The sequence below is a fragment of the Lontra canadensis genome, unplaced genomic scaffold (genome assembly GCF_010015895.1).
Source record: "Lontra canadensis isolate GAN:19392208 unplaced genomic scaffold, GSC_riverotter_1.0 scaffold22, whole genome shotgun sequence".
Lineage (NCBI taxonomy): Eukaryota > Metazoa > Chordata > Mammalia > Carnivora > Mustelidae > Lontra > Lontra canadensis.
In genome coordinates, this window is record NW_022631016.1 from 12,469,106 (window position 1) to 12,495,757 (window position 26,652).

Sequence of the window (26,652 nt, forward strand, 5' to 3'; positions counted from 1 at the left end):
AACCTGCTTTCAAGGTATGCCAGTGATGTTGGAGTTATCTAAATCAGCGGTTTTCCCCCTCTCTCCTATGTTAGAATAGATGGGAAATTTGAAAACCTTCAGTACTTACAATACACACCATTCCAATTAAATCATAGTCTCTGGAGGTAGGATCCAGGATCAGTGTTGTTTTAAAACTCTCCAGGTGATTTCAATGTGCACTGAAGTCTGAGAATTGGTGCGCTAAACAGAGCACATGTGAGTGTCTGCAGGTGCGTAGCTCTGTGTTTGATCATTACTATCTCCAGGGCCCATTTATTCTTTCCCTCCACAAACATACAGTTATTCAGCAGCAACTGCAAAATAAAAACCAGGGCTAAGGTTTGAAAAATCAAACCACAAACAAAGAAACACAAAATTTAACCAGGTGCTGTAACCCAGGTCAGTTTAGGAAGCATGGTGGAAGGAAGGTGGGCCATCCCTAACCAGAGGTAGATTTCTCCTAGTGTTGACTTTGTAATGGACAAAACTCTTGGGAATATTAGGCTTCATTCTCTCTGTTTAAGTAAAGAGCTGAACACTGATATAACTCAACTTTGGTGTCTTCTAAAGATGATCTGAAAATGACATTTGACATGAGGATGTTGGCTTATTAGCCTTATCTTTCAATATGTAAACTGCATATTGTACACAAATTCAGAAGGAGATCAAGAGTTTATTAGCTATTTTCTCATAATAATTTGGTGACAATATTTGAAAAAAATCTGTACAATTAGAAGAATCCAAGAAAGGTAAAAATTTATTATCTGTGCAGAGGAAATTCAACTGAATTATAGTCATATTACTTTTAGCATTTTCTCTGCATAATTTCTCCTTTTCCATCTTTGATTCTTGCTATGACCTATTACCATTTGGATACCTCGATAGAGTTGAAACAGTTTTAAAAGACCTCCAACAGCACTGCCCAATCCATTACTTCCTAATTCCATCATATGTATTTAGATATTTCACAAAAATAGACTCTTTAACTATCTTCAAGTTCTTACTCAGGTCGGAGAGGTACTGTGATTTATATTATGATTGAAAAATATTAAGGACAGTAGATTTCCAGTGATTTTTGTATTCCATCTTTCCCTGATGGTCTTCTCTGCCCAGATCAGAGCAGTTTCTGTTGTTATTAAGTCACTGCCTCTAACATTTAAAAATATTGGAAAGAAAGAGAAATCCTAAATATCATTTTCTAGGTCTTAGCACCCATTTATTAAGCAACTATTTTGTGCAAGCTAGACTCTGTGATAAGAGCTAGAAACACATCAGGAAGCAAAAGAAAGAAACTCCTTTGAGCTTACAATCGAGAGGGAGGCTCACACTTTTAAAAATACATGAATGTATTATGTGTCAGGTGGTGGTAAGTGCTATGGAAGTAGATAAAATGTGATCAAGAAGTGAGAGGACTTTTGTCTTCAGGAAACAAAATGGAGGTTTCCGTCAGGAGGTGACCTATGAGCAGGAACGGATGGCACAAGGAGTAAGTGAATGGAGTTGAATAAGAGTACTATTTACACAAATATAAATAGGACTAAGGGGGAGGGCTGGGGAGCACCCAGGGAGCAGCCAGGGACCGGCTGTAGTGGGGCGCCGTTACTTTCCGTAGTCCTGAAGGGCAGAGGGTGGGAGTGGTGCTATCCCTGCGTAGGGAGGAACAACAACAGATTACAGATCAACTCTCCCTGCCTCCTCCTACTCTCCTGCCTCTTGCCAGTGCTTCTTGGCTGGAGGGAAGGGCTCCCAAGGGAACCTGAGAGAAGCAATTCCCAGAAGTCAGCATAAGAGCAGGACACAAAGAGATCAGAGACTAAGGGGGAAATATGGAATGAGTCAGCCCACATTCTGAGGGCACACTCCAACTAGCAGAAAGGTTCTTAAGGAGAGCTGTGCTTGCACATTCTAGGAACAGCAAGGGAGTCTGCGGGGTGGAACTCAGGGGTTAAAGGGAAGCCTTGTAGAAATCTGTGTCAGTGAGGCGAGTGGGAGGTGGATAAGGCAGGACCGTGCAGAGTTCCAGAGCTTTGGCTCTCATCTTAAGTATGGTGCAGGGAAGATGCTGTGGGAGCGCTTCAAGTAAGGGAAGCCATGGCTACTGTGTGGAAAACAGAGCTAAGGGACTAGGATGGAAATGACTGCAGTCACCCAGAGCTTAGAGGCAGAAGTTCAGTTGGGAGGTGAAGGTGGTCTGAAATACAGTGGAAGCAGCAGGAGTCTGGAGAAATGGTGAGAAAACCAGTTTTGCACTTCTCCGGGTTTGTCACCTTATTACATCAGAACACCTTTTGTGACACTTTCGTTCATTTTGTGGACATTTATTAAGTAGCTACTATGTGCAGAGCATGAATTCAGGAAGTTCTCTAGCTCAAGGACAGGAGGGAGGGAATTTTACTGAGCACTTGTTATGTGCCAGACTCTTCACTAAGGATTTGACCTGACCTAGGCTTAGTTATCCATTTCATGTTCATGACCCGCAATGAGGCAGATACTGCTTTCCTCATTTCTCAGATTAAGAATCAAGGTTTAGAGAGTTAAAGGTGATTTGTGCAAAGTCCTTAAGCTAGGGAGATGCAGAATGGAAATCAGTTCATCTGACCCCAAATCAGTGCTCCTGCACTAACCACAGTGCCCCCATTAGCCAGGGATGTAAGACACAGATACTGTGTATTATGTAACACTTGAGAGACTGTCTTTGAACATCTCTTTCAAAGAATGCTATGAAATTAAAAAAAAAAAAAAAAAAAAGAAATGGTGAAAGTTAAGTTTGTATCCATTACAGGAAAGCAGAACTGAGCGTTCTACTTTGGGATATTATAAATCAGTACTGAGTTTATGCAGGTAAAGTGAGGACCGGTGGGAGTCACAGAACTCATCCTCTAGATAACTAATTTGAATAGATCAATTAGCATACATGCAAAAGAAGATTACAATGGGCAGAGTACCTGTTGATTTTAAGTTAACCTACTACATAAAAGCATGGCCTAAATTTAGTGAACTTCTTTTAATCCTTTCTGTGCCTTTGTCTACAGAGTCCATCTGAACAATAGTGATCTTGGGCACTCTTTTTAATACTTCTATTGCAGCATTAGGCCAAAAGTAGTCAACAGATGAAAATGGAATTTTCCAATCATGATGAAAATAATTTAGGTCAAGGGATGCCTGGGTGGCTCAGTGGGTTAAGCATCTGCCTTCAGCTCATGATCTCACGGTCCTGGGATGGAGCCCCGTATCCGGCCTCTGCTCAGCGGGGAGCCTGCTTCCCCGCCTGTCTCTCTCCCTGCCTCTCTGCCTGCTTGTGATCTCTCTCTCTGTCGAATAAATAAATACAATCTTTAAAAAAATAATTTAGGTCAAGTGTTTTTTATTAGAAATTGTATTTAAACACATAGTGCTATGGAATAAATTATTTCTCTCCACTGTACTTAGCAAACTCAAGCTCAACGCATACACTTATCAACAGCCATATGGAGGCATGATCAAATTCTCATTTGGGGATGAGAGTCCAGTCCATCAGATGTGGCTGTAGAAAAAGTATGTCAACATTCGGAAAAGTTAGATGTTTGGCTGCAGGCTAACAGAGTTCACTAGTACCAGTCACTGTAACAGATGGGTCAGGGTGGACTTCTGGAATATTTGATCAGATGTAACACAGCTGATAGAGAACATTCTAATAACAAAAATATTCCTTCCCAGGAGAATTGAAATGTGCAACTTACCTAACCATCCACTGATGGGTGGGACAAACAGTAAATATCAATGACAGACATCATGAATGTCACAAGAACGGTGGAGAGGTTATTGATTGATTGATAGTAGGGACATGTCTTTACATAAGAAAGTGTACTTCCTGTAGTGTTTTTTTTTTAATAATTTAAATGATATTTTATCTAAAGCCTATGGGAATTGCCTAAAAGATTCCTTCTAAGGATAAGATTCTGCCACATTTCAGTAGGTGTGTATAGAGTGTGTTATATCTTGACATATATTCACGAGATAGAATTTTGACTGTCATTAACCTTCAAGGAAAGTACATTCACAGAAGGGCACATCTGAATTCTGCTCAAAAACCATACCTCAACTTCATTCTAGTTGTACCATAGGACCCCTTAGAGGCTTCAATGAAGTTTTCAAAGTTTTTTTTGTATTAGAACTAGACAAGGTGGATATTCATTTTTTAATAGGTAATACAAGTTATTTTACAAAAGAGAAAATATACCTTCTAAACAATTTAATGGCAAGTTATAAGAATTTGGATTTCACTGTATAGTGTTTCAGGTATTGAACAATTTATTTCTATAAAATGAATTACTGAATTCTGAAGATCAAAGCATTTATATGTTTCAGAAGCAGTTCAAAACTATCAACATTCCAAAATATGTTTGTCCTATCTGTTCTGCTTGCCATTTTGCCTACCTTCCTACCTATATTTAGAAAGATATAAGTCAAAATATTAAATATATTACCTATAAGTGAAAAGATTATAGATACTATCTTTATTGTTTCTGATATTCTGTATCTTCTGAATTTTTACCATGGAGCATGTATTAAATAACTGAAATTCTGTAAAGCTATTTAAAAAGTTTTTGAAAGATCTAGTTAATTTTTAAGACAAGAAAACCAGTTATCATGCTTAGCATAGAACATATGGATTGGGGTATAACTGAATCTCTTACAGAAACCCTTAAAAAAATCATTGAAAGTCCTTAAGAGTTTTCCAGGAAAAAGAAATGTGGAATTTAATTCTAATAATTAAAGAAGGTGCTATAAGCTGGATGCATTGCATTCTAGTAGGTATTTCATTTGCAAACATTAAAAGGTAGACATCTCCAAGTCTTTAAATTCCATTTTCTCTAGGAATGATCCTCTAATTCTGATACTTGGGACATTTTTTTTTTTTCATATTTTTAAGCCCAAGGCTAATTGTGAAATTGGGACTTAGGGCACTGAACTCAAGGTCAACTGTGTCGGCCACCCTTTAATAATGGAATCTCTACTTTGGCCTTAGATGTTTCGATCAGAAAAGTGAGAGCTCATGTAGGGAAGGGGGCACATGATGCCAAAATTGCTGGCCTGTCACCTATGCCTCACTTCAGAGCCCTACTCCAGATGTGGTGGGTAAACCACCAGTATGTTCTGAGAGCCTGGGATGGCTAAAATAGCACCTGAAGCTACCCATCTCACAGCTGTGGAAATTAGATCTTACCTGGTGTGAAGACAATGACCTTGGAGTATGACCTAGCTCTGGAGGGTCCAGAACAAAGTGCTCCTAATTCTCTAGCTGATGTGCTGCCTCACAGGCTAATGAGAATAACTCCTGCCAGTTCTTTCCTCCTCTAACCCTTTGAAATGGAGATTACCTGGACAGCTTACTCAGACATCTGTTGTTGACAATCATCAGAAAACCAGCAGTCCTATCCCAAAGCTACTATTTATTATTCCTCTGTGTGCATTAGTAACTCAATCTAGAATGGGGGAACTAACTTGCTTACCTTAATGCATTAAGTTTGAAAAAAAGATAATAAAAGTGTTTTATAAACTGTCATGGGAAAATGCAATTTTCAAGGCACCTGATAGTCAATTTTTTCTAATTCAACAGTATTTTTGCAGGGTCTTCTGAATTCAACAAATTTATATATTAGAGTCCTCTATGCAGTCATTCTGCTTGCTGCTGCAGGAGACAAAAAGAAAGACTTCAAAAAGCTAAATCTAAAGCCTTTGTTCATCCCATTTATTTATTTGGCAAACACTTACTGATTATCTCTTAAGTGTGAGACATTGTTTAAGATAGAATGCTGTGGTGATTTAAAGGAGGCAGATGCCATAAGTTGATGGACCCCCTGGAATCTCATGAAGAAGAAAGTATTCTAGTCAGCCCTAAAAAGATTTAAAAAAAAACAACATAGGGGCGCCTGGGTGGCTCAGTGGTTAAGGCCTCTGCCTTCGGCTCAGGTCATGATCTCAGGGTCCTGGGATCGAGTCCCGCATCGGGCTCTCTGCTCAGCAGAGAGCCTGCCTCCTCCTCCTCTCTCTCTCTGCCTACTTGTGATCTGTCAAATAAATAAAAAAATAATAATAATAAATAAATAAAAAAACAACAACAACATAATTTCACAAGATGGAAGAGGGGACAGTTTGGGTAGGGAGACTTTAATTTAGCTCATGCTCCAGGAAATAAGGAATAGTCTAATTTCTAGAGGTTGGACCACAAGGGAAGTCCTAGCAGAAGAAGTTGGAAAAAAACAGGTCAAAGCCCCAACAAGTCTGGCCTTCGGTGAATAGGCAAGAAGCTGGTTCTGAATTCAGTAGGCAATAGGGATGGCCATGACAGATGTTGAGTTAGGGATTGGGTGGACCACAGGTGTGGTTTAAGATTGATCCACACGTCAGAGTATCCGCCAAGCCCACACAGCTCTAGTTCATGGTGGGACTTGGGGGTGATGTATAAAGCCTGTTACCATGTTCTACTTCGTCCTCTCAACCTTTGATGGCTCAGTGCACAAGAAACATTTTCTGTAACTGGAGGAGTAACAGGCAGTTTCACTCCACATGTGCAACAATTGTGACCCATTCAAACAAAGACAAACCAACAAAAATGGATCCAGCCAGGATGGATTAGAGTTTGAAAAGAAAAAAAGGTGCGAAATCCATTGGGGGATTTTCACTCTTGTTAACCACCTTCCATCGTGTCACTGTGACTTGTGCCAACATAACAAGGAAACACACTGCAAAGCCAATGTGCAAAGATAACACCCTTAGAAGATGTGGGGCAAAAATCAAAATAAAAAAGATGTCTAGCCAATGTTTTGTACCCCTATAGACTACCCCCCATATAAATGTTTTCCAAACTCATGAATATAAAAGATTTCTCTTTAGCCTTGTTCTATATAGTTATCACGACTAAAGTAGGAGAAAACAGGATTCTACCCATATGCGGAGGAAAGACACTCACGTAGTGAATCCAGCCCCAGCCAGGAACTTTGCAAGCTAGAACATTTTTCCAAGATAGCAACTATCTGCTACTCATTTCTGGCGAAGCAGCCTCTTTCTCCCCAGCCACACTGGAAATTCTGTTGACTGACTTGAAAACACAAAGGAGAGGTCGTAAGCAATAGTAAACTATAAACCCAGAAGTGATTTCAGGTGATGGAGCAGTGCCAGCCAGCAGCTACATTGATTGATGTTCACATAATGTTTATGTGTGTGAGAGACAGAAGGAGAAAGAGAGAGCGCTTACATATCAGGCAGCACGAAAAGAGAGAAATGAGCAGTTTGACATGAGCACTCATCATTCTCAAAGGACATTTGTTCACTGAGCCCAACGAAATTGTCCTTGGGTGTAGATACGTGGAAAATGTTTTTATGGTAAAATTTAGATTTTAACCTCAAGCTAAAAATATGTGTCAGGATAGAGCTTTTCACCTAAAAGAGTTTCCATAGACAATGGATAAAACTCGGTGTTTTCTTAGCTCAGCCAATCCATAATACCTGCAGCAGAGCTGCAGCTGGGAACTGTGTTTGGGAGACCTGGTTAATATCACATGCATTTACAGTGCCATCTTCCCCGTTTACTTTCCCTTTCGGCTGGGAAGTCACTTCATTGCACCTGCTCGTCTCCTGCCAAGTGTTTCTTTCTTGGCCAGCTCTTCCTGTTTCTCACAGGGAAAGTGTTTTTTTGGCCTTTCTTTTTGAAAAGAACTGAATAATTCATAGAGCTTTCAAAGCTAAGAATATCCACATTTCTTAAGTATATGTATGTATATATACTTATATATAAATGTAAGATAAATATATGAAGATTATATAATACATACACATGCACACATGCTATCCGTCATTACAGTATTTTTAACTCTTTAAATATTCTGAGATACTGTTCTGTTTCAAGGACTCTGCTGTAGGAGAGGATGCATTGTAAGATCATTTACACAGTGAAGGAGTTGTCATTGAGATAAACAGATTTGAAAAAGCTGCTTTTTATAAGCTTAAAATTTTCATCTTGAATGAACTTGAGAAGATATCTCAAGAGACCAGAAACCTGAAAAACCCTGGTTTTGCTCCACTAGGAGCAGCCATATGGATATACAATATTAGACCACCTTGGAAGGGTAATGCAATGCAATCTGGCCCAATTAAGAGCTATTCAGAGCCCTGAATGAGAAACTCAAACAAGAAAGAAGAAGAGGAAGGAGAGGAGGGAGGGAGGGAAGGAGAGAGGAGCAAGAACCCATAAGGATCTTCCTAAAATGGGATTGGTAAGGGATGGAAATTGGTAAAGGCTTTTAATAAGATTGTTGATGATAATGATCAAAGATAAGAAACTAAATTTTTAATGTTCCAGATACATACCTAAGAAATTTGTTTCACCATGAATTTCTTCAGGATCTTTCATTAGGAGTTTTCCCCTGGTACTGAGAATTAGAGAAAAGGAAAATATGGGATAGGCACTCAAGAGGCAATTTGCATTGGGGCTGGGAAGATTAATTGGCCCTTAGGAGAACTGCCTGGGGGTGATCCTACTTGGGGTAACCTCATGTAGTTTATGCTCAAAAGAATATAATCAATTTCTTCTCATAAGAAATAAATGATTGTTAGTATGTTGCATTCACCTGTCCTAGACTTATCCTCACTTTAACCTGGAGGGTATCTTTAAGGACAAAAATCCATTACTGGGAACAGATAAGGGAAGTCATCCTCACCATCTTCCTAAGTTGTAAGCATAGTCCTTTCTCATACAGCTGGCTCTGCACGATCATATTTAGATCTGTACTGAAGAATTACAAAGAGGAAAAATATAATATTTTTGATGCTCAGGTCTATGGGGTCCATTCATGGTGTACCAGCAAAACCAGCCATGGTGAGAGAGTGACAGGTAGAGATATTAAGCAAGATAATCACTTTCTTAGGATTTTTGCTTACCTGCTAAATGATATACTTTATAATTCCCAGAAAACTTATTATTGTGGATTCCCTATTGCAGACAAAACATTTGAAAGTAAATCAAATGTATAAACTCTAGAATTTTATGAGCAAGCATCAGACTATACCATACATATTTCTAATCAAATAACCAGTGAATCAACTAAACCAAAGCCCATGCTTGTAGATAGAAATTCAATCAGTATTGACTGAAATGTAATTAATTTGGTTCAAGGAAGGAGAAAATCATTACTATAACTTCTGATAATATTTATCAGCGTTTACACCTATTGGCTTAATTAGTAGATTTCCAGTTTTCTTTGGAATAATTTTACTTCACAATTAGGGCTTAATTGAAATTAAAAACCTTTAGAAGGTAGAGTACTCCGGATTCTTAGTGAAACCCAAATTCTTCCAGAGTATCAAGTAGAAACCTACTTAACTTCAAAGATGTATGTAGAAAAACCATAGAAATCAGAAGTAAATTCTCTAATTGTCACTCTGGAAATGTGGACTCCGTGGTGACCACTCAAATTTCCAAAAACCATATACTCCCAGCACCACAGTTCACTGCATGATGGATGCTGGAAGCATCTACTATTTCCTCTCTTAGTATATTTTTTAAAATTAATAAGTCATAATTGATTTCTCCATAAGATTTTTCCTAAGTGAACTACAGAACATTAAAATAGTCAAGACACCAGTAAAGCCAGAGTTTGGTCGTATCTCTAAATTCCACACAATGCATAACTCTTTTTGAGTAGAACAAGGCCTAGACCATTCTCTCACCTCCAGAAGGACTTTTGCATCATACCCAGCACAATGCGCTAAACACTCAGCCATGAGTGTAAATGATTGGCTTCACATTCTTAATTATTTTTAAGTTGGGAGTGATTGCCATGCCTTGCTCTATATTCTACAGGTTTATTTTTTCAGATTAGTATCATTCATTATGGAATGCAGGTACATAGGGATTGTACTGCATCCTTCCAACTTGTTTTTTGCAGATGATCAAAGGTGATAGGATTACAGGCTGACCAGAAAACTACATTGAATTAGGAACCCAAATTACTCCATTCCATTGACCCTGCTTCTCCATTTTCATCCAGTAAACTGGATGTGGTACACCGCATGGGAAGGTCCCATTCAGCTGCCTCTCATCTTTTTTGCTCCCAGCCTCTTCTCTGTGCCTATAGAGTGCTCAGTGACACTTTTATATTGGTTGTCTTGCTTCCACATGGCTATCCTTTTTTTTTTTCCCTTACAGCATATGTTTAATATTTGAGATGGAACAGGATGTTTAAAGTTGGGGACTTATCAGTTTGTTTTCCTTAGAAGGCACAGATGCCCTAACATGCAAAGTCCCAGAGCTCTTAATGTCCTCATAGCACAGAGTGCCCAACACAGCATCTATGTTTACACAAGTATTATTATCTAAGTGGTCTTGTGTTTTGAGCCAGCACATTTTTGCCATTTGCTGCCATTATGTTGACTGAAGACAACTGAAAAATATACAAGGAAAAATATACAAGGAAAATATACAAGGAAAAATTCAATGCTTTGATTTAAAGGAAAAAAGCATCCAGATGACTTGTGGAAGTTGGTCCAACTGAGCTTTCCACATGGGACATATTCGAGCTGCTCTATAATCCCCAAACACGGTGTAATGAATGATAGTGGTGTTTACAGTTTGCCCTTGTTTGAATGGAGAGCTTACTTTTTAGGAGAGAAGTTGTTAGCTTCTTTTTAGGGTCTGCCCCCCCCCCCGTTATACATTTCAGGTTGACTCGGCACAGTTCAGTTAGGCAGCAACTCAATACAGTTCCTTCACCAGATCCCCTCCACTAAGCGGAGTCTCAAAAAGCTGTGCTGTGCTCAGGAATCCAACACCAGCTGTCATTGTCAGGGCTTTGGGGCGACTTCAGCCTCTCACCCTCCTGGTCTCCAGGCGAGCATGGGATATCGTCTCTCTACAAAGTGGGAATAACATTGGCAATGAAGGTTGCAGGTAGTAGGTCCAGCTCAGAACAGAGCAAGCTCTGCAGGCTGGACTAGTGATCTGCTGACCAAATGTCTAGGCTCAAAAGCAAAAGTGCTGAGAAAGAAAGACCCAGCAGTCACCACGGTGGTGATCGCTGGGAGTTGCCTGCGGAAAGAGCAGGTCGAAGGCCAGGCGGCCAAGTAAATACATCGAGAAGTAAAGGCCATTTTAAAAGATGTATTAAACTCCCTGCCTAACATTTCAGGAATAAAAGAGTGGAAAGTGAGACCTATCTAGAAAAACAAATGTTTCTTAAGAAATCTCCCTCTTTAATTAAAGGATTCTGAAAAAATGCCTACCTGGAAATGGTTCTCTGATGCCCCTTTTCCAGTATTGTGTCCACTGGGTACAGATTGTTAAATACAGGAATTGGGAGGAGGGGGCTTAGGTGTAAACACCACAAAGTCTGGTTAATGTTCTTATCCTTTGAGACTTTGGCACACTTCCCCCCGGAAAGATTGACAGCTTTTTGGTTGGTCTGGTTTTATCTTTTTATGGCCTCTGGTCTCTGGTCTCTGTACACACATGAAAACAGACTTAGTAGCAAAAATCCTTCCTTTGTTCAAAAACAGGGAGAGGATAGTAGAATCCAGAATTTATTCAGACATCTGACCTTTTTTTTATAAACATGATTTTAGTTCTCAATTTTGAAAGAAACATGAACTGACACTTTTATGGCATATTCTACAAAAGATTATAAAACTTTGCAATGGAGCAGTTGTCTTACTGGGGTTTTTTTCTTTTCCACACCCCCCCCCCCTTATTTTATTTCTTTTTTCTATTTCTCATCCAACTCAAATTTTTAAAAACAGATTAGAAGTCAGAGTGCCATTAATTCATTCAAAGAAGTCCAGCACAAGAGCAGTAGAATATGCTTCTATCATCTGCTCTTTTACTCTCCAGGGATTAAAATTGTGGCTCACAGCTTTCTCTGTATGTAACTTTATTTTTTTTAAGATTTTATTTATTTATTTGACAGACAGAGATCACAAGTAGGCAGAGAGGCAGGCAGAGAGAGAGGGGGAAGCAGGCTCCCCACCAAGCAGAGAGCCCGATGCGGGGCTCGATCCCAGGACCCTGGGATGAAGGCAGAGGCTTTAACCCACTGAGCCACCCAGACGCCCCTGTATGTATCTTTAGAGAGTACATTTTTACATCCTATGGAAAGAGAAGGGAAGAATTGGAAAAATAATGGTCATTTTAGGGACCCAAGTTTAAGGTTGACATTGTGAGATATAGCACCCTTAGTACATGCTAAGGTAGTTGCCACATCCCAAGGTACAATATATTAGTATCTCTAAATACTCATAGATACAGCTTCCTTTGTGTTTATAATTTTAATTCTTATCAGTTAAATCATAGGATGACTTTAAGCATTGTTTTTCTTGGCTGCTCTAATTTAAAGATGTATTCTTGTGTTTTGATATATTGTAAGATTTAAGCCAGCTTTGTTCATCCTATAAGTTATCTGTTACAAATGTAAATTACAACAGACCTTTTTCTGACATTGTGTATGCTCATGCCCAGTGTAAACACACAAAACTTGAAAGCCCAATGTGAATACACAATGTTCTTTGTTCCCTACTTTGATTATGTAGCTGGGCCAAACTCTAAAGAGAGATAATTATAAACCTTTTGTGGATTTTGTGGCAAAAACAGAGGTTCCTTGCTATGATTAAGTATTAGGTAGATTATAGTTGTGATGGGTTGTTTCTTATTTTATTTTAGGTCTTTACACAATTCAAGTCATATTTCCAGGGATAAAGGACAGCTGAAAATTGCTTCCAGGAGTATAAGATACAAAAAGAAAGAGTTTCATTAATAACTACATGTTCAATATCTTGCACATTAATCTTGTTCAAGATGTTTCTACATTTTTTCCTAAGAAAACAAAATCTTTATTTAATAACTATTTGACTGTATTTATGTGGGTTATTTCTAATAATGGGGAAAAAAAAAGGGGAGTGCCTGGGTGGCTCAGTCGTTAAGTATCTGCCTTTGGCTCAGGTCATGATCCCCGGGTTCTGGGATCCCGCCCTGCATCAGGCTCCCTGCTCAGCAGGAAGCCTTCTCCCTCTCCCATTCCCCCTGCTTGTGTTCCTGCTCTCACTATCTCTCTCAGTTAAATAAATTAATTAAATATTTTTTTAAAAAAGGAAGAAGGAAAAGTATGTCCTTTATTTAACATTACTGGCCAAAGATGAATATTAAATAAAAATATCTGATTACTTCTTTGTGGTTTGTGCTACTCCGCGCTCTCTCTACTTGAAATAATCAATCATCTGTATTATTTCATAAGGCTCTTGACATGGCCAAAAAACCAAATTGACCATTTTGCAAAATACTGTTTTATTCTTTTTATTTGCCTGATCCATGAAGCAATATGAAACAATTTTCTAGCTATAAACCATGTTGTTTTATTGTTCACATGACCTGAAATTAATCCCAAAACAATAAAACCTTGAAGTTCATCATTAAAATCTAAAATTAAAGTGCCATTTTCTTCTTATATTCCCTTTTCTTCTTAACCAAAAAAAGGACTGACTTATTGTTTGAGGCCAGCCTGCAAATAATCTGACCTAGGATATGGAATTTCTTCTAAGAGTTCCTAGTGAATGACTCAAAACAATTTCTACCTTAAGGCTTCTATCTGGTCAACCTCTGAAGAATGAATCTGAAAATGTTTTTGTCATCTTTGGTAACCTTTGCTTTTACTAATTTAACAGGTATTTTAAAACAAAATGAACAAATAAAACAACAAAAAATCTTGAGGGAAATCTCAAGCCACCAGCCTGTAATATAATGTCAAGAGTGTTAACATTTGCTAGTAAAAATAAAGCGTTTTGAGGTCAGAGCTAAACTTACAAAGGAAGGTAAGGTGGTCCACATCTAAAAGCAATGTAGATTCTCAGTAAGGGCTGGGGAAGCAAAGGGAAGAGTGCAAAGGGCAGGGGGGAGGGATGAGCCCTGAGTTATCTCCCACTCCATTTGTGCCCCCATCCCCACCCTGACCCATGTGACATGGTCAAACCTTGTCAGGAACTAGAACTGTAATCTATGGAATGTTTTACATCCTAATATATGAAATATCTTATAAACGATGAATCACAGGCTACCATTTTGTTTGCTTTATGACTAAGTGCAAGTCTCAAAATTTGGTTAAAGGGAAACTAAAAGCTCAGGTTGTCTAGAAAAGCAGTCTTAAGTAGAAACTATCTCAAATGCATCAGATGAATACTTCCACCCCTCCAGGTTTCCAGCCTTCACCCCCAAGCATTTTTTTTTTTTTTTTAGTGATCTCAGGATTAAGTGGGAGCTTCAAACATGATTTATGCCATATGTTAAAATTAGCAACTTACTTTTAGATTTATTGTTGTAATCTTAATCCAAACGCCCTTGAGGTATATCCAATAAATATAAACTTATAGGTATCTTCCTAAAGAGAAATACGAATCAGAAAGTATGAGCTAAATGGAATATAGATGAATTAGAAGGTTAATGAGAAGTCCTAATTCTACAGGAAGATATCATGCAGTCGGAGGGATTTCCCAGAAATATTTTGGTTTGCTTGAATTCTACTCTGCAGGTGAATTTCTGAAAGATTATTATTAATTACCTTTTTAAATGGGGCTCCCTAACAAAGTGCGATTTAACTTTTGAAAAATAAGGTAGTCTAGAACTGGGGCTTTGAGCCAACCATGTAAAGTCCTGCCCCCAAACCCAGGAGCCCACTGAAAAGCCAGTCTTGTGCTACTGTGTATTGGGTCATTCCTTGGGGAAGTCCCACCCAATAGGGTAGGCCTGGAGTCTCAAAAACAGAATTATGAACTTGGACTAGTAGACCCAGGAACTCCCCATGCAAAATGTGTCCCAGGTCAGTGCAAGGTGTCCTCCCACCAGACTGCTGTTAGATCCTGCGCAGGTAAATAAAACAATATTTAAATATGCTAATTTCCTCTCATTGTTGCCTTCTCTATTTGCTACTACAGAGAGAATAAAACATTTCTCTGCATCATTTCATCATTTATTTTCCCAAGCATTTAAAACTGTAAGACAGAAATTGCATTTATGAATCAATATTTTTGTAGTCCTTAGAACAGTGCCTTGTATATAATAAACACTTTACACATATTTTTTACATTGAAAAAATTGTAGAGAATTTAAACAACAGTAGATCATATTTTCAAATGGCTAAGGAAATTCAGGGATTTGCTTTGCTCTGGGAACATTCTAATTAATTATTGATCTTGTACATGTTCATAGGTTTACCAGAGATTTCTCTTTTTTCTCACTTGAAAGTTGGATTTGTGAGCTAGACGAGAGCCCCCTGTGAGGCCTGTTTTCTGCTGTGAACTGAAAATTTATAAGTTTCTCTTTACCAGAATCTAAATTCAATACTCTACCATGTATTGCACACTGAAAGATGCAAATGTTGGAATTTCACAGCTATTCATGGAGAAATAAGGTGGGAAGCATGATCTGACAATTGAAGAGAGAAAACAATTAAGGCTGTGGAATAAAGTGCAACTTGAAGGTTGAATGGTATGGATTGCAAGGCTTTTCATGAAAATCTATGTGTTTCTTCTCTTGTCAAGACAAGAGCTGGCTCATTTCCCAAGCTTTGCAAAGCTATCCATGAGCTCTCTAGAGAACAGCGAATAAAAATCACTGTCTACCCTGCACTGTGAAGAAAAAGCCAGTTCTGCTGATTACCACTGATGTATGAATCAGTTCTGTGGGGGTCGCGAGGGGGTTGGGGGATTTCCTATTCTATCTTAAGTAACTAAACTGAAACAGAATAAGTCTTACAATTCTGAGCCAATGTAAAAGTGTTACTCTTTTTTATTTATTTTGAGTTTTTATGTTCCATTGTTATTGGGAGTGAACAGAGATGTGAGTAATCTATAATAGCAGAGGCACTGGGAGGAAAAGCACTAAAATTTGGCTTTAGGATACTTGAGGTGATGTGTGCTGCAAGAGACTGTTTTTATGTGTGCATGTGTCTTTCCAAATATCTTCTGAGTAGACCAATATCCCTAAGCTGAGTGTGTGTACTACCTCAGCCTAAGATAAGTGTAGGGACAAGGAAAGGGTTCTAAAAATGAAATGTTGATAAAGGACAGAGATGCTCCAACTTCTTCTTCAATCTGAAACACCTGGTTCCTCCAAGCAGTTCCCATAAATACTTCTAAAAGCAACCAAAGGAAAACTGAAAGGGATCTGTGGTAGGACAAAGCAAAGATCACTCCTCGTGGTGCATTAGTTGAATGATTTCTGGATGGCTGAAGAAGCCTGGAATCACTTAGAGATGAGTGAGACACCTCCTGGCCTCGAGATGCCCACAGTCTAGTGAGCAAAGAGGCACTATGTGAAAAGAGATAAAATAAGATGTATTTTAATTCAAGGGAAACACTCAAAGTAGTTAAATTACTTAGTCTAGCTGGATCTGGAAAAGTTGACAGAGAAGCTGACTTCCCACCTAGGACTTGAGGTATGACTAGGAATCTAGTCTAGACTTAGTCTGGGGGAATAGAACTTCTGGTCTCCTACACAGTCTAAAAAACTGGACTTTATTCCCTAAGTAGTGTCTAGTATAATGTTTGACACTTGGGAAGCAGTCAATAAAAAAGTGTAGAAAGAAGGATGTAGGTTTCCTGAAGGTGTGGTTACAAAGTACCACAAACCAAGTGGCTTAAAACAACAGAACATATTTTTCCCATAGTTCTGGAGTCTGGAAGTCAGAAAACAAGGTGTTTGAACAGAGACATGGAGAAGGATCCAAGCCTGTCTTTTTCAGCTTCTGGTACCTCTAGACATTTCTGGGCTTATGACAGCATCACTCCAATCTCTGCCACCGTCTTAATGCTACCATCTTTGCCTCTTTGTCTATGTGTTTCTGTCTTCTCTCCCTGTGTGTTTCCTCTCCTTATAAAGATGCTGAATCATATTGGATTAAGGACCACTGTAGAAGAAGTATGACTTCATCTTGAGTCCATCTTTGAAGACCCTACTTCCAAATAAGGTTGCATTTACCCACAGTAGGAATTAGGACGTCAACCTATCTTGTCAGTGACACAACTCAACACACAACAGAAGGAATGAGTCATTCAAGGTTTGGGGGCAGGAGGTTGAATCATATTTTAGAAAGTTAACTCAAAATGCAGGGCAAAGGCTGTATGAGAGCAGTAGAAATTTGAAGGAAGAGTCAGGAATCTCAGGTAAGGATAGTTGAGAGGAGACAGATGTTGAAAACTTCAAGTGGGGTGGTAACCATGGAGACAGAAAAAAGAGGAATGTTAGCTCTGTAAGTTAATCAACTAGTTAGATATGAGTAGGATTTAAGATCATTCCCAGGTTTCTAGCTTAGGAGGTAGACTTGACGGAGTAGTGGTACGATGAAGAACAACACAGAATATAAAGAAAGAAGGCTCTTCCCTGCAAAGGACATTGGTGTCTTCAGCCTTGTATGTATTGTAATGAAGGTATATCCAGTACACTTTCAGGGAATGGTTTGGTAAAGATAGTGCTGTCCACTAGCACACTTTTTTTTTCCCCCTGAGATTTTATTTATTTATTTGAGAAAGAAAGAGAGAGCATGAGTGGAGGGAGGGGCAGAAGGAGAGAGACAAGCAGGCTTCCTGCTGAGCAGGGAGCCCAACACAGGGCTCAATCCCAGGACTCTGGGATCATGACCTGAGACGAATGCAGATGCTTAACTGACTGAGCCACCCAGGCACCCCTACTCGTACTCTTTACAGTGGAATTGTTCTGTATCTCTGCCGTCCAATACAGTAACCTCTGGCCACAAGTCACAAGTGAGCTCCTAAAATGTACACCCACAGAACTGAATTTTTAGTTGAATTTTAAATAAATTTAATCTGCATAGTCACATGTGGCTAAGGCCATCATATGAGGTAGCACTGATCTGGCAGGTGTTTGTATACATGTGTTTAATATTTGAAAGAGACCCACAGCATGGTCCAGACTGGAAACTGGGTTTGGGGAGTCATTAGCGGATGGACAATTGCTGAAGCCATGTGAGTGCATGAATCACCTCCATCCCCCATCTCAGGGGAGACCAGATGCTGACAGAGAAGAGTAAAGAATGAAACCCTTGGGGAATATCAATATATAAGTGGGACAACCACAGAAGACGGTGAGCAAACAGCACATGAGAAGTAGAAAGGAAAAGCAGAAGAGAGAATGGTATTGCAAAAGCCATGGGAGAAATTTTAATGAGACAGCAGTTTCACCAGGTCATAGAAAACAGATTTTATTAAATAAACTATGAGGAAAGAATTCCAAAATTGCAATATTCCTTTGACAATAAATGCAATGGCCATATTTTGTTCTGCAAGAGTTAAGCATATTGTGTGCCAACGACATGGATTTTTATTTTTATTTTCCCCTCTTGCAGCCCCACCCACACGAAAGACCTCTCCAAAGGTTTATGGAGGCAACAGCATTCATAAAGATGGGACTATGGATACTAGAGAATCCAGAATAATACGCCCCTGAAAACATAACCCCATGGCAGGAGGGCCCAGAATTTCTTCCCCACGAAGTCCTCCATTGAGATTGTATAATTTTTGTCAGATGCCTTTACTGATAACAATACCAGTTTTCATAGCCTCCACCTAATTACTCTATAAAGTGAGTGGAATTACTTCCAGTTTACAGAAGAGGAGGCTTGTGGTTTATGAAGTTCCAGCTGCTTGCCTCAGATGATGCAGTTGCACATAGTAGAACAGAGACCGGAATGCAGGTTCATCTGTCTTCAATGTTCTTTTTGACCTTAACAGTGTAAGACATTTACAAATGCTGTCACAATGTTTGCTGATGTCTCCTTGCCATCCGTCTCCTTACTATTCACTTAATATTTTCAAAAGTAAACTTAAATTAATGTTTAAAAACCAAATACTTGAAAGGCCAGCATCACTTGTTACAAATAGATGATTTTTTAAGTAAAAATAAATTATGATGGATAGAAAAATAAAAATGTAATTAAATTAATGTTATTAAATACTTTTGCCTGTCAAAGATTTTGCATCTGAAACCTGTTTTCTTTTTATTAAAAAGGAGGATTAACAAATGTTTAAAGAGATTCTCAATACACACCCTACCCTAAGGAGAATATCCCTTCGCCTTTTGAAAAGGATAGCGTCTAATAACAGTGGTACTCTCTCAGGGATGAAGCATCCTATTTTCCATTGAACGATAAGCAGTATAAGGTCATCCATTGCCATTTTACAGATAAGAAAAAACGAAGGCTCTACGATGTTGTCATTTTAACCTAGAATAAAACCGTAAGAAGGCTGATGAATGATAATGCAGGACTATCCCATAGTTTCTGAGGCCACCTGTTATTTCTTATGGCATAACTTTCCTAAGACATCCTTTGTAGATACTTATGTTGCAGACAAATCAAACTGCACTATAGATTCCAAAGATGTCATTCTGTACATTCACTGGTTATATTTATGGTTTATAGAACAGTATGGTTTAAAAGCTTCCTTAGCTAATGACTGTTCCCTTTAAATAAATAAATAAATAAATAAATAAATAAATAAGGTCAAAGAGAATCCATGCTCAACTCAGTTGAGAGTCAAAACCTGAATACAGGGTGCCTGGGTGGCTCAGTGGGAAAGTCTCTGCCTTTGGCTCAGGTCATGATCCCAGGGTCCTGGGATCAAGCCCCACATAGGGCTCTCTGCTCAGCAGGGAGCCTGCTTCCCTTCCTCTCCCTCTGCCTACTTGTGAACTCTGTCTCTCTGTCAAATAAATAAATAAAATCTTTAAAAAAAAAAAAAAAACCCTGAATACAGCAGGGAACTGGTGTTCCCGCTAAATACAGAGCAGGGCATTTCACTAAACCATATGCCTTGTAGGACTTGGTCATACAAGGTCCTACAAGACTTCAAGGATCACTCACCATAGCTCTATCCTTATGGGGCTGGTCCACGTGACTAACAAGGCAGGTTTTTGTCCTTGGACAGAAGTGTTAGCCATAATCTGACCCTGAGGTGGGGGTTGGGGGGAGGGAGGTGCCACCTTCTGGGCAACAATCCTAGCAAGAATCTTTGGGTCCCAGAGGTAACTTTCTCCAGGTAAAATGCAAGATCAACCTTGTCTATATAAATTTCCACTTTATACAACCAATACCTTAAATAAGTTCTAGGGTGTGTATATTATGTGAACCACATTAAAAGAAAATATTTTGAAATAAAACAAGAAGGGAAAAGATCCCTCAGATTGTATTTTTTTTCACTGGCAAGGTTTTATAGATCTATTTTTTTAAGCTTGAGTTTAAGCTAAGAAAAGAAACCTTGCTTTTTATGGCAAGCGTTCTTGAATAGAAAGACAATTTATAATGGAAAGCATCTTGCAGAAAAGTTTTGGTAATCAGAGAGGGAAAATTCAGAGTAGTTTTGTAAATTTTGACTTTGAAAGGCCAGTATAATGTAAATATGACTTCCTAGAGTGTAAACAGCAGTGGTTTGAAAATAAAAACTTGTGCAAAAGAGGCAGCTATCTAGTTGGAAGAAAATGTGCCTAATAAGCATGGGTGTCTGAGATGCCTTGAATATTTTTGATAATGAACTATAATTACTAAAGATGTAAAATTTCCAGGACTTTTGAAACCATGAGAAAATAAGTTTATTGGGTTTTTGTTCCTCCCAGAATAAGATAGCTATACTCTCTGGTATTCTTTACAAATTTAAAGTAACCTAAGAACATTAAACTTACTGTTCTCACATAAATTACATACTTGGAAATGTTTTAAATTATTAATGGAGCCACAAATGCTTAAATTTTAAGGTATCCACCATCTCTTCATTTAGTCAACAGACAAAAATATCAGTATGAAAAAGTATAATTATTAATTTGTCTTAGGGTCTCCAGTGTATCAAAGAGTACACCATTTTGAGAAAACCCAAAAGCCTACCAAAAATAGTGTTTAATTCAAATGTTTTCCACCACTGGGAGATTCTGTGTCTTTGTTTTTACCTTGGACTTCTAAAAACTGACTTTTGTTCCAGATTTAGACAACCTTTTCTATCCTTTACCATCCTGGGTTTTGTGTGATTTGAGTACACTCTCAAAAGAGTCATTTTTCTCTCTCCCTAAAGGATACAAGAAACTGAAGAGGTCAGATTCTTTGCTGTTGAGGTATTTTAATGGGACTGTGGTATAGAAAGGAGGTGGGCTAGGAACACTTGCTTTATAATCTAGTCAAATGCAAAAACTTCTCCCTTCCTAGACCCCACTGGGCACTCAAGTAACAATAATAATGTGTGTTAAATGAGCCAATGAAAGAATGAATCGTCACTTTCTTTTCTGCCTATAAATCTGTAATCCTAGAATGTGCAGCAGCCTAACCTACTGAATTTTAGTACTCAGCATCTGTCCCTGTATACTCCTTGCAGTCTATTCTGCATATCTTCCTGTAGACATCAGTGCTGCTTGTTTTTCATTTTATTTCAGTCTTTTAGATATGTCCACCTTCCCAATGTCATTAAAAGACACAGGCTACAAAATACCCATCTCACTGGAAAGATATATGTTCATTTCTTTAAATTTTCCCATTCTGCTTTCATGACACTTACATGTGTTCATCTCTGCCTTTCTTAGTCTTACATATTTATAATGGACAACCTCTTCTCTGATTCTTACATCTGAAATTAACCAGACATGTCCTTTTTGCACATTTAATAATTCTTCCTCTAATAGCTTTGTCTGTCTGTCCATCCCTCCATTCAGCCTCCCATCCTACCACAAAGAAGTTCATTGAGTCCACCTTTAATGATTTCATTAACAATTTATGTATTCGTTTTTGAAAAAAAAAAATTTGTGCAAAGAATGTCTGCAGGGAAATAGAGTAGTCTTGGTAAATTTTAAAGGTACCTGCCTTGGAGGAGGTTGGTAAGACGACAGAGTATGAGGACCCTTAGCTCACCTTGTCCTACAGATACAACTAGATAACACTCACAACAGTATAAATAACCCAGAAAATGACCTACAGACTGGCAGAACAAACTCCTCAGTTGAAAGTAGAGAAGAAGACACACTGAAGAGGGTGAGATGAGGGCAGAGATGCTATGGGGTGCAAAAGGGATCACAGCCATCTGTTGGGGGAAGGGAGTCACAGGTGCAGAGAAGGGAGAGAAGCAGACTATCATACAGGGAAGACAAATCCCTGTAACATTGGCTTTGAAAGCAAGAGGGGCCGAATTTTGAATTTCATGAGTTCTTACAACCAGCAGGACTTAATGCCTAGAATTTTAAACATCAGCAGGTTCAGTTCTGGGAGAGCCTGGAGGGCTAGAGGAAGCTGAATCCCCATCCTTAAAGGAGAGCATGGCAAACAGTCCACAGAGATACAGGGTAGAAGCAGCAGTTTGTATATAGCCTGGCACATAGAGGAAGGAGAGTAGTTTACTCATTTTGGAGCATATACTGAGGAGCAAGGATCACTGAGGGAGTATTCCAGGAACAAAGGAGCTGGTAGGTGCCATTTCCCTCCTCTGCTCCCCCAGCATAAACACACAGCCACCTGTGGGAACCAGAGGCACTGACATTCTCTACCTAACTTGTTTATTTCAAGCCCCACCCAGCAATGCTTCCTTGGATCCCTTTCCATTATTGCTTGCCTCACTAGCAGAGCTGTGGGTCTCCTCTCCCAGAAGACCAGTGCAAACCTTGCCAACACTGTGTCTCTGGACCAGCGTGATTTGCCGAGCCTGAGTCCCAGTGGCCACAGGTTTCATTTCCTAAGCAGACTTATATGCACCTTTTAAAAACTGCACTTCCCACTCTGGCCAGGGACCAAATCCTGCCCACAATAGGAAAAGAGAGCCTCCATGGACTACTAGACCCAAGGAAAAGGTTACCAGGATACAACAGCTTAGTGCACACAACACACTTAGGAGACACAACCAAGCACCAGGTTCTGGTCAACAGAGGACAACTGCATGGCAGGGCACTCCAGGATCTCTTCTTCATAAGACTACCACTTTCAACAGCAGGAGATATAGGTGACACCTATAACACACAGAAACAGACATAGAGAGTTAGGCAAAATTAGGAGACAGAGGAGAATGTCCTAAGTAAATGAACAGGTTGAAGCTACGGCAAGGGACCTAAGTGAAATGGTGATAAGTAATGTGCTTGATAGAGAATTTATGTAATGATCATAAAGATACTTGAGAAAAGAGTGGAGGATATCAATGAAATCCTTAACAAAGAGACAAAAAAGAACCAATCAGAGATGAAGAACACAATAATGAATTTAAAATACACTTGAGGGAATAAGTAGCAGACCAGAAGAAGTGGAATGAATTAGTGACCTAGAAGACAGAACAATGGAAAGTAATCAAGCTGAGCAGCCGAGAGAAGAAAAGTAAACAGAATGAGAATAGATTTAGGGAACTTAGTGACTCCATCCTGCATAATAACATTCACATGATAAGAATCCCAGAAGAAGAGAGAAAAGGGGGCAGAAAATAGACATAGAAATCCCCTAACAAAATCAACCCAAGAAGGTCCATTCCAAGACACATATAATTAAAATGGCAAATAGTAGTGATAGGGAGAGAATTTTAAAAGCAGCAAGCAAAAAGAAAACAGTTACAAACAAGGAAAAACCTGTAAGGCTATGAGTGGATTTTTCAGCAGAAACTTTGCAGGCCAGAAAGGAGTTGCATGATATATTCAAAGTGCTAACAGGAAAAAAATCTGCAGGCAAGAATACTCTATCCAGCAAAGCTATCATTGAGAATAGAAGGAGAGAGAGTTTCTCAGACAAACAAAAGCTAAAGGAGTTCATGATCATTAAACCAGCCCTACAAGAAAGGCTAAAGGAGACCTTCTGAGTGAAAAGGAAAGGCCATAACTAAGGGTAAGAAAAGCAAGAAACTCACAAAATCAGTAAAAATAAGTATATCTGTAAAAATCAGCCAAGAGATACAAAGAATAAAAGGATGTAAAATATGACACCATTACACCTAAAATGGGGGGGGGGACAGTAAAGAATGGGTTCAAATTTAAGTGACCATCAACTTAATATAAACTGCTCTAGGTAGAGGTTATATACAAAACTCATGATAATCACAAATCAAAACCAATAATAGATATGCAAAAAATAAAGAGAATGGAATCCAAGTAGATCACCAAAGAAAGCCAGCAAGCCACAAAAAACAGCAAGAGAAGAAAGAATCAGAGAAGAACTACAAAAACAACCACAAACAAGTACCAAATGGCAATGAATACTTATCTATTAATAATTACTTTGAATGAAAATGGACTAAACATTCTAAACAAAAGACATAGGGTGTCCAAATGGATTAAAAACAACAACCACAACCACCATCTATACGCTCTGCCTGCAAGATACTCATTTCACACCTAAAGACACATGCAGACTGAAAGTGAGTGGATGAGGAAATATTTATCATGCAAACAGATGTGAAAAGAAGCAATACTTATATCAAATAAAACAGACTTTAAAACAAGATTGTAACAAGAGACAAAGAAGGACACTATAATAATAAAGGAGATGATCTAACAAGAAGATAAAACAATTGTAAATACTACTGCATCCAAAAGCTCTCTGGAGAGTCTTATAAGGGCAGGGATCCCATTTGTAAGGGTTCTACTCTCATGACCTAATCACCTCCCAAAGGGCTCACCTTCTTATACTATCATCTTGAGGGTTAGGATTTCTACATGAACTTGAGAAGGGTACAAACATTTAGCCCATTGCATTACTCATTGCTCTTTATTATTAATTTAATCATCAGGTGCTATTTTTCAATCATGACAAATCATACCCTTTCAAAAAGTCTGAGTCCCTGAATAACTAGGAAGGATCCTGAGAACCCTAGAGTACCTTCTGGCGAAAGAGACATCCAGCTTTCCTGGTAGAAATCCACAGGCTCTCCTGCTGTCTCCCCACGTGGGTGAGCAGTGGCCTCGAGATCATGAATTAATCCTGAGAATTCCGCTGCTAAGCTCTAGAAAAGTCAGGAAAGAGAGTAATTACTTGCTCCTGAACCCTCTCCAGGACAGAATGTTCCTCACAGATGTGCGAGGCTGCCATCTCCTTCTGAGTGTGAATTCCATTACCGCTCGGGTATGATTATTGGCAAAGAAAAACTGGAATGTGTTACTCACAGCACAGCAGTTCTGGTCAATCTGGATGCGTCCCCATTCTCTCCCTCAGTGCAGGGAGCATGAAAGCGAAGAAAAGTGAATCGGTTATACATGGAAGTTTAGGAATCCTCCATTCCCTACCACAAGCGTGTTCATCCCCCAGGGGCGTAACTCAAGAAGCGCAGGTCTCCACCGAGCACTGTGAAGTGTCTTCTCTTTCAAGATGAAGAACGCAGGCAGGCAGGAGAGAGATTTTAGAACGCTCACAGCCAGGAAAATGTCAGAGCTGAAAGCCTGAGATTGCCCTCCCCCTTCTGGCCCTAAATAAGCTGTTCACCTGCCTAAGAAAAATGCTAACTTCGGAGGCAATGCTCAAAGTTCACATCATAATGAAGGTTAGTACCACGGTAGCTCGAATAGCAGTTTGGAAATCCCGTAGTGTTTTCCTTAAAGATTTACTATATTTTTAGCTGATGATGAGAGAGAGATGGACACGTTTCTTTTCTTATGAATGATTTAAAACACAGTCTGTATACCACCTGGGATAGAGAAGTACATGCCAAGCTAGAAATGATTGTTTTTTTAAACATTATAAGTATTTCTTCTCAATGCAAGAAATTCATATGCACCTACTGTTTATGATAAACTGTGTCAGATGCTGCCAGAACGTAAATACGATAAGGCTCTAATCCTTGTCTCAAAGGAGTCTTTAGTGTAATGAAGGCCTATTTGTCATCTGTTACCACGGTAATGCTGTGTAACAAATCACCCCGAGCTCAGTGTTCTAGCTCACACATCTGTGGTTCCCCTGGGTGTCAGGGACCTCCGCTGGACTTGGCTGAGGTTGGCTCGAAGCTGCAGGTTTCAGCCAGTTCTGTATTCTCCATGGGCCTCTCACCACCTAATGATCAGAGTACTAGCCAGACACATTCTTCTCACTGGGCACATCACACGTCCTAATACTCACTGGCCAAAGCAAGTCACGTGGCCAAGCCCAACATCACAAGACAAAACAAATCTACTGTCCCTCGGAGGAACCCCAGAGTCACCAGACAAAGATACGTGGATACAGGGAGTGCTGAAAAATTGAGAGAAATAATATGGTCAAGCACATTAGGGAGACATAAATTCACCACTGCGTAATAACAAAGGACGGCGATTTCAATAGAGAAGGGACTGACTGTATCTCAAAAACATTAAGAAAATATTCTTAGAGGACGTGGCATTTGCACTTGGTGTATTTCAAGAGGCAGACAAGGGGAGGGGAGGGAGGAAAACTAATTCAGAGATGATTCATGAGCAAAGTCACTGACATGTAGGACATTTTCCGTGTTAGGCTGTAAAGAAGCAAACTGAAAGAAAACATTGTACCAGTAGAACAAGTATACCAGTCGGAAAACTACAAATAGACACTCAGTGGAGCCCCAGTGTCAGAAGTTCTTGTGTTGTCTGCTATTACTGGAAGTTCTTTGAAAAAAAAAAAATGAGTGTTTGAAAATTCCCAACTATGAGATGTGGAA

The 26,652-nt window shown here is 39.1% G+C and overlaps 1 protein-coding gene across 3 annotated transcripts in view; it reads left to right on the forward strand.

The window, feature by feature from the left end:
• FBXL7 (F-box and leucine rich repeat protein 7) overlaps window positions 1-26,652 on the forward strand; it is a 366,015-nt gene that overhangs the window by 329,698 nt on the left and 9,665 nt on the right. The window contains exon 1 of one of the 3 annotated variants that reach the window (XM_032861892.1): window positions 25,472-25,527. The exons of the other annotated variants lie outside the window; for them this stretch is intronic. The gene's annotated coding sequence lies outside the window, so the exon portion shown is untranslated. Of the gene's footprint in view, window positions 1-25,471; window positions 25,528-26,652 lie in introns of those variants that run through there. 3 annotated transcript variants of the gene reach the window in all.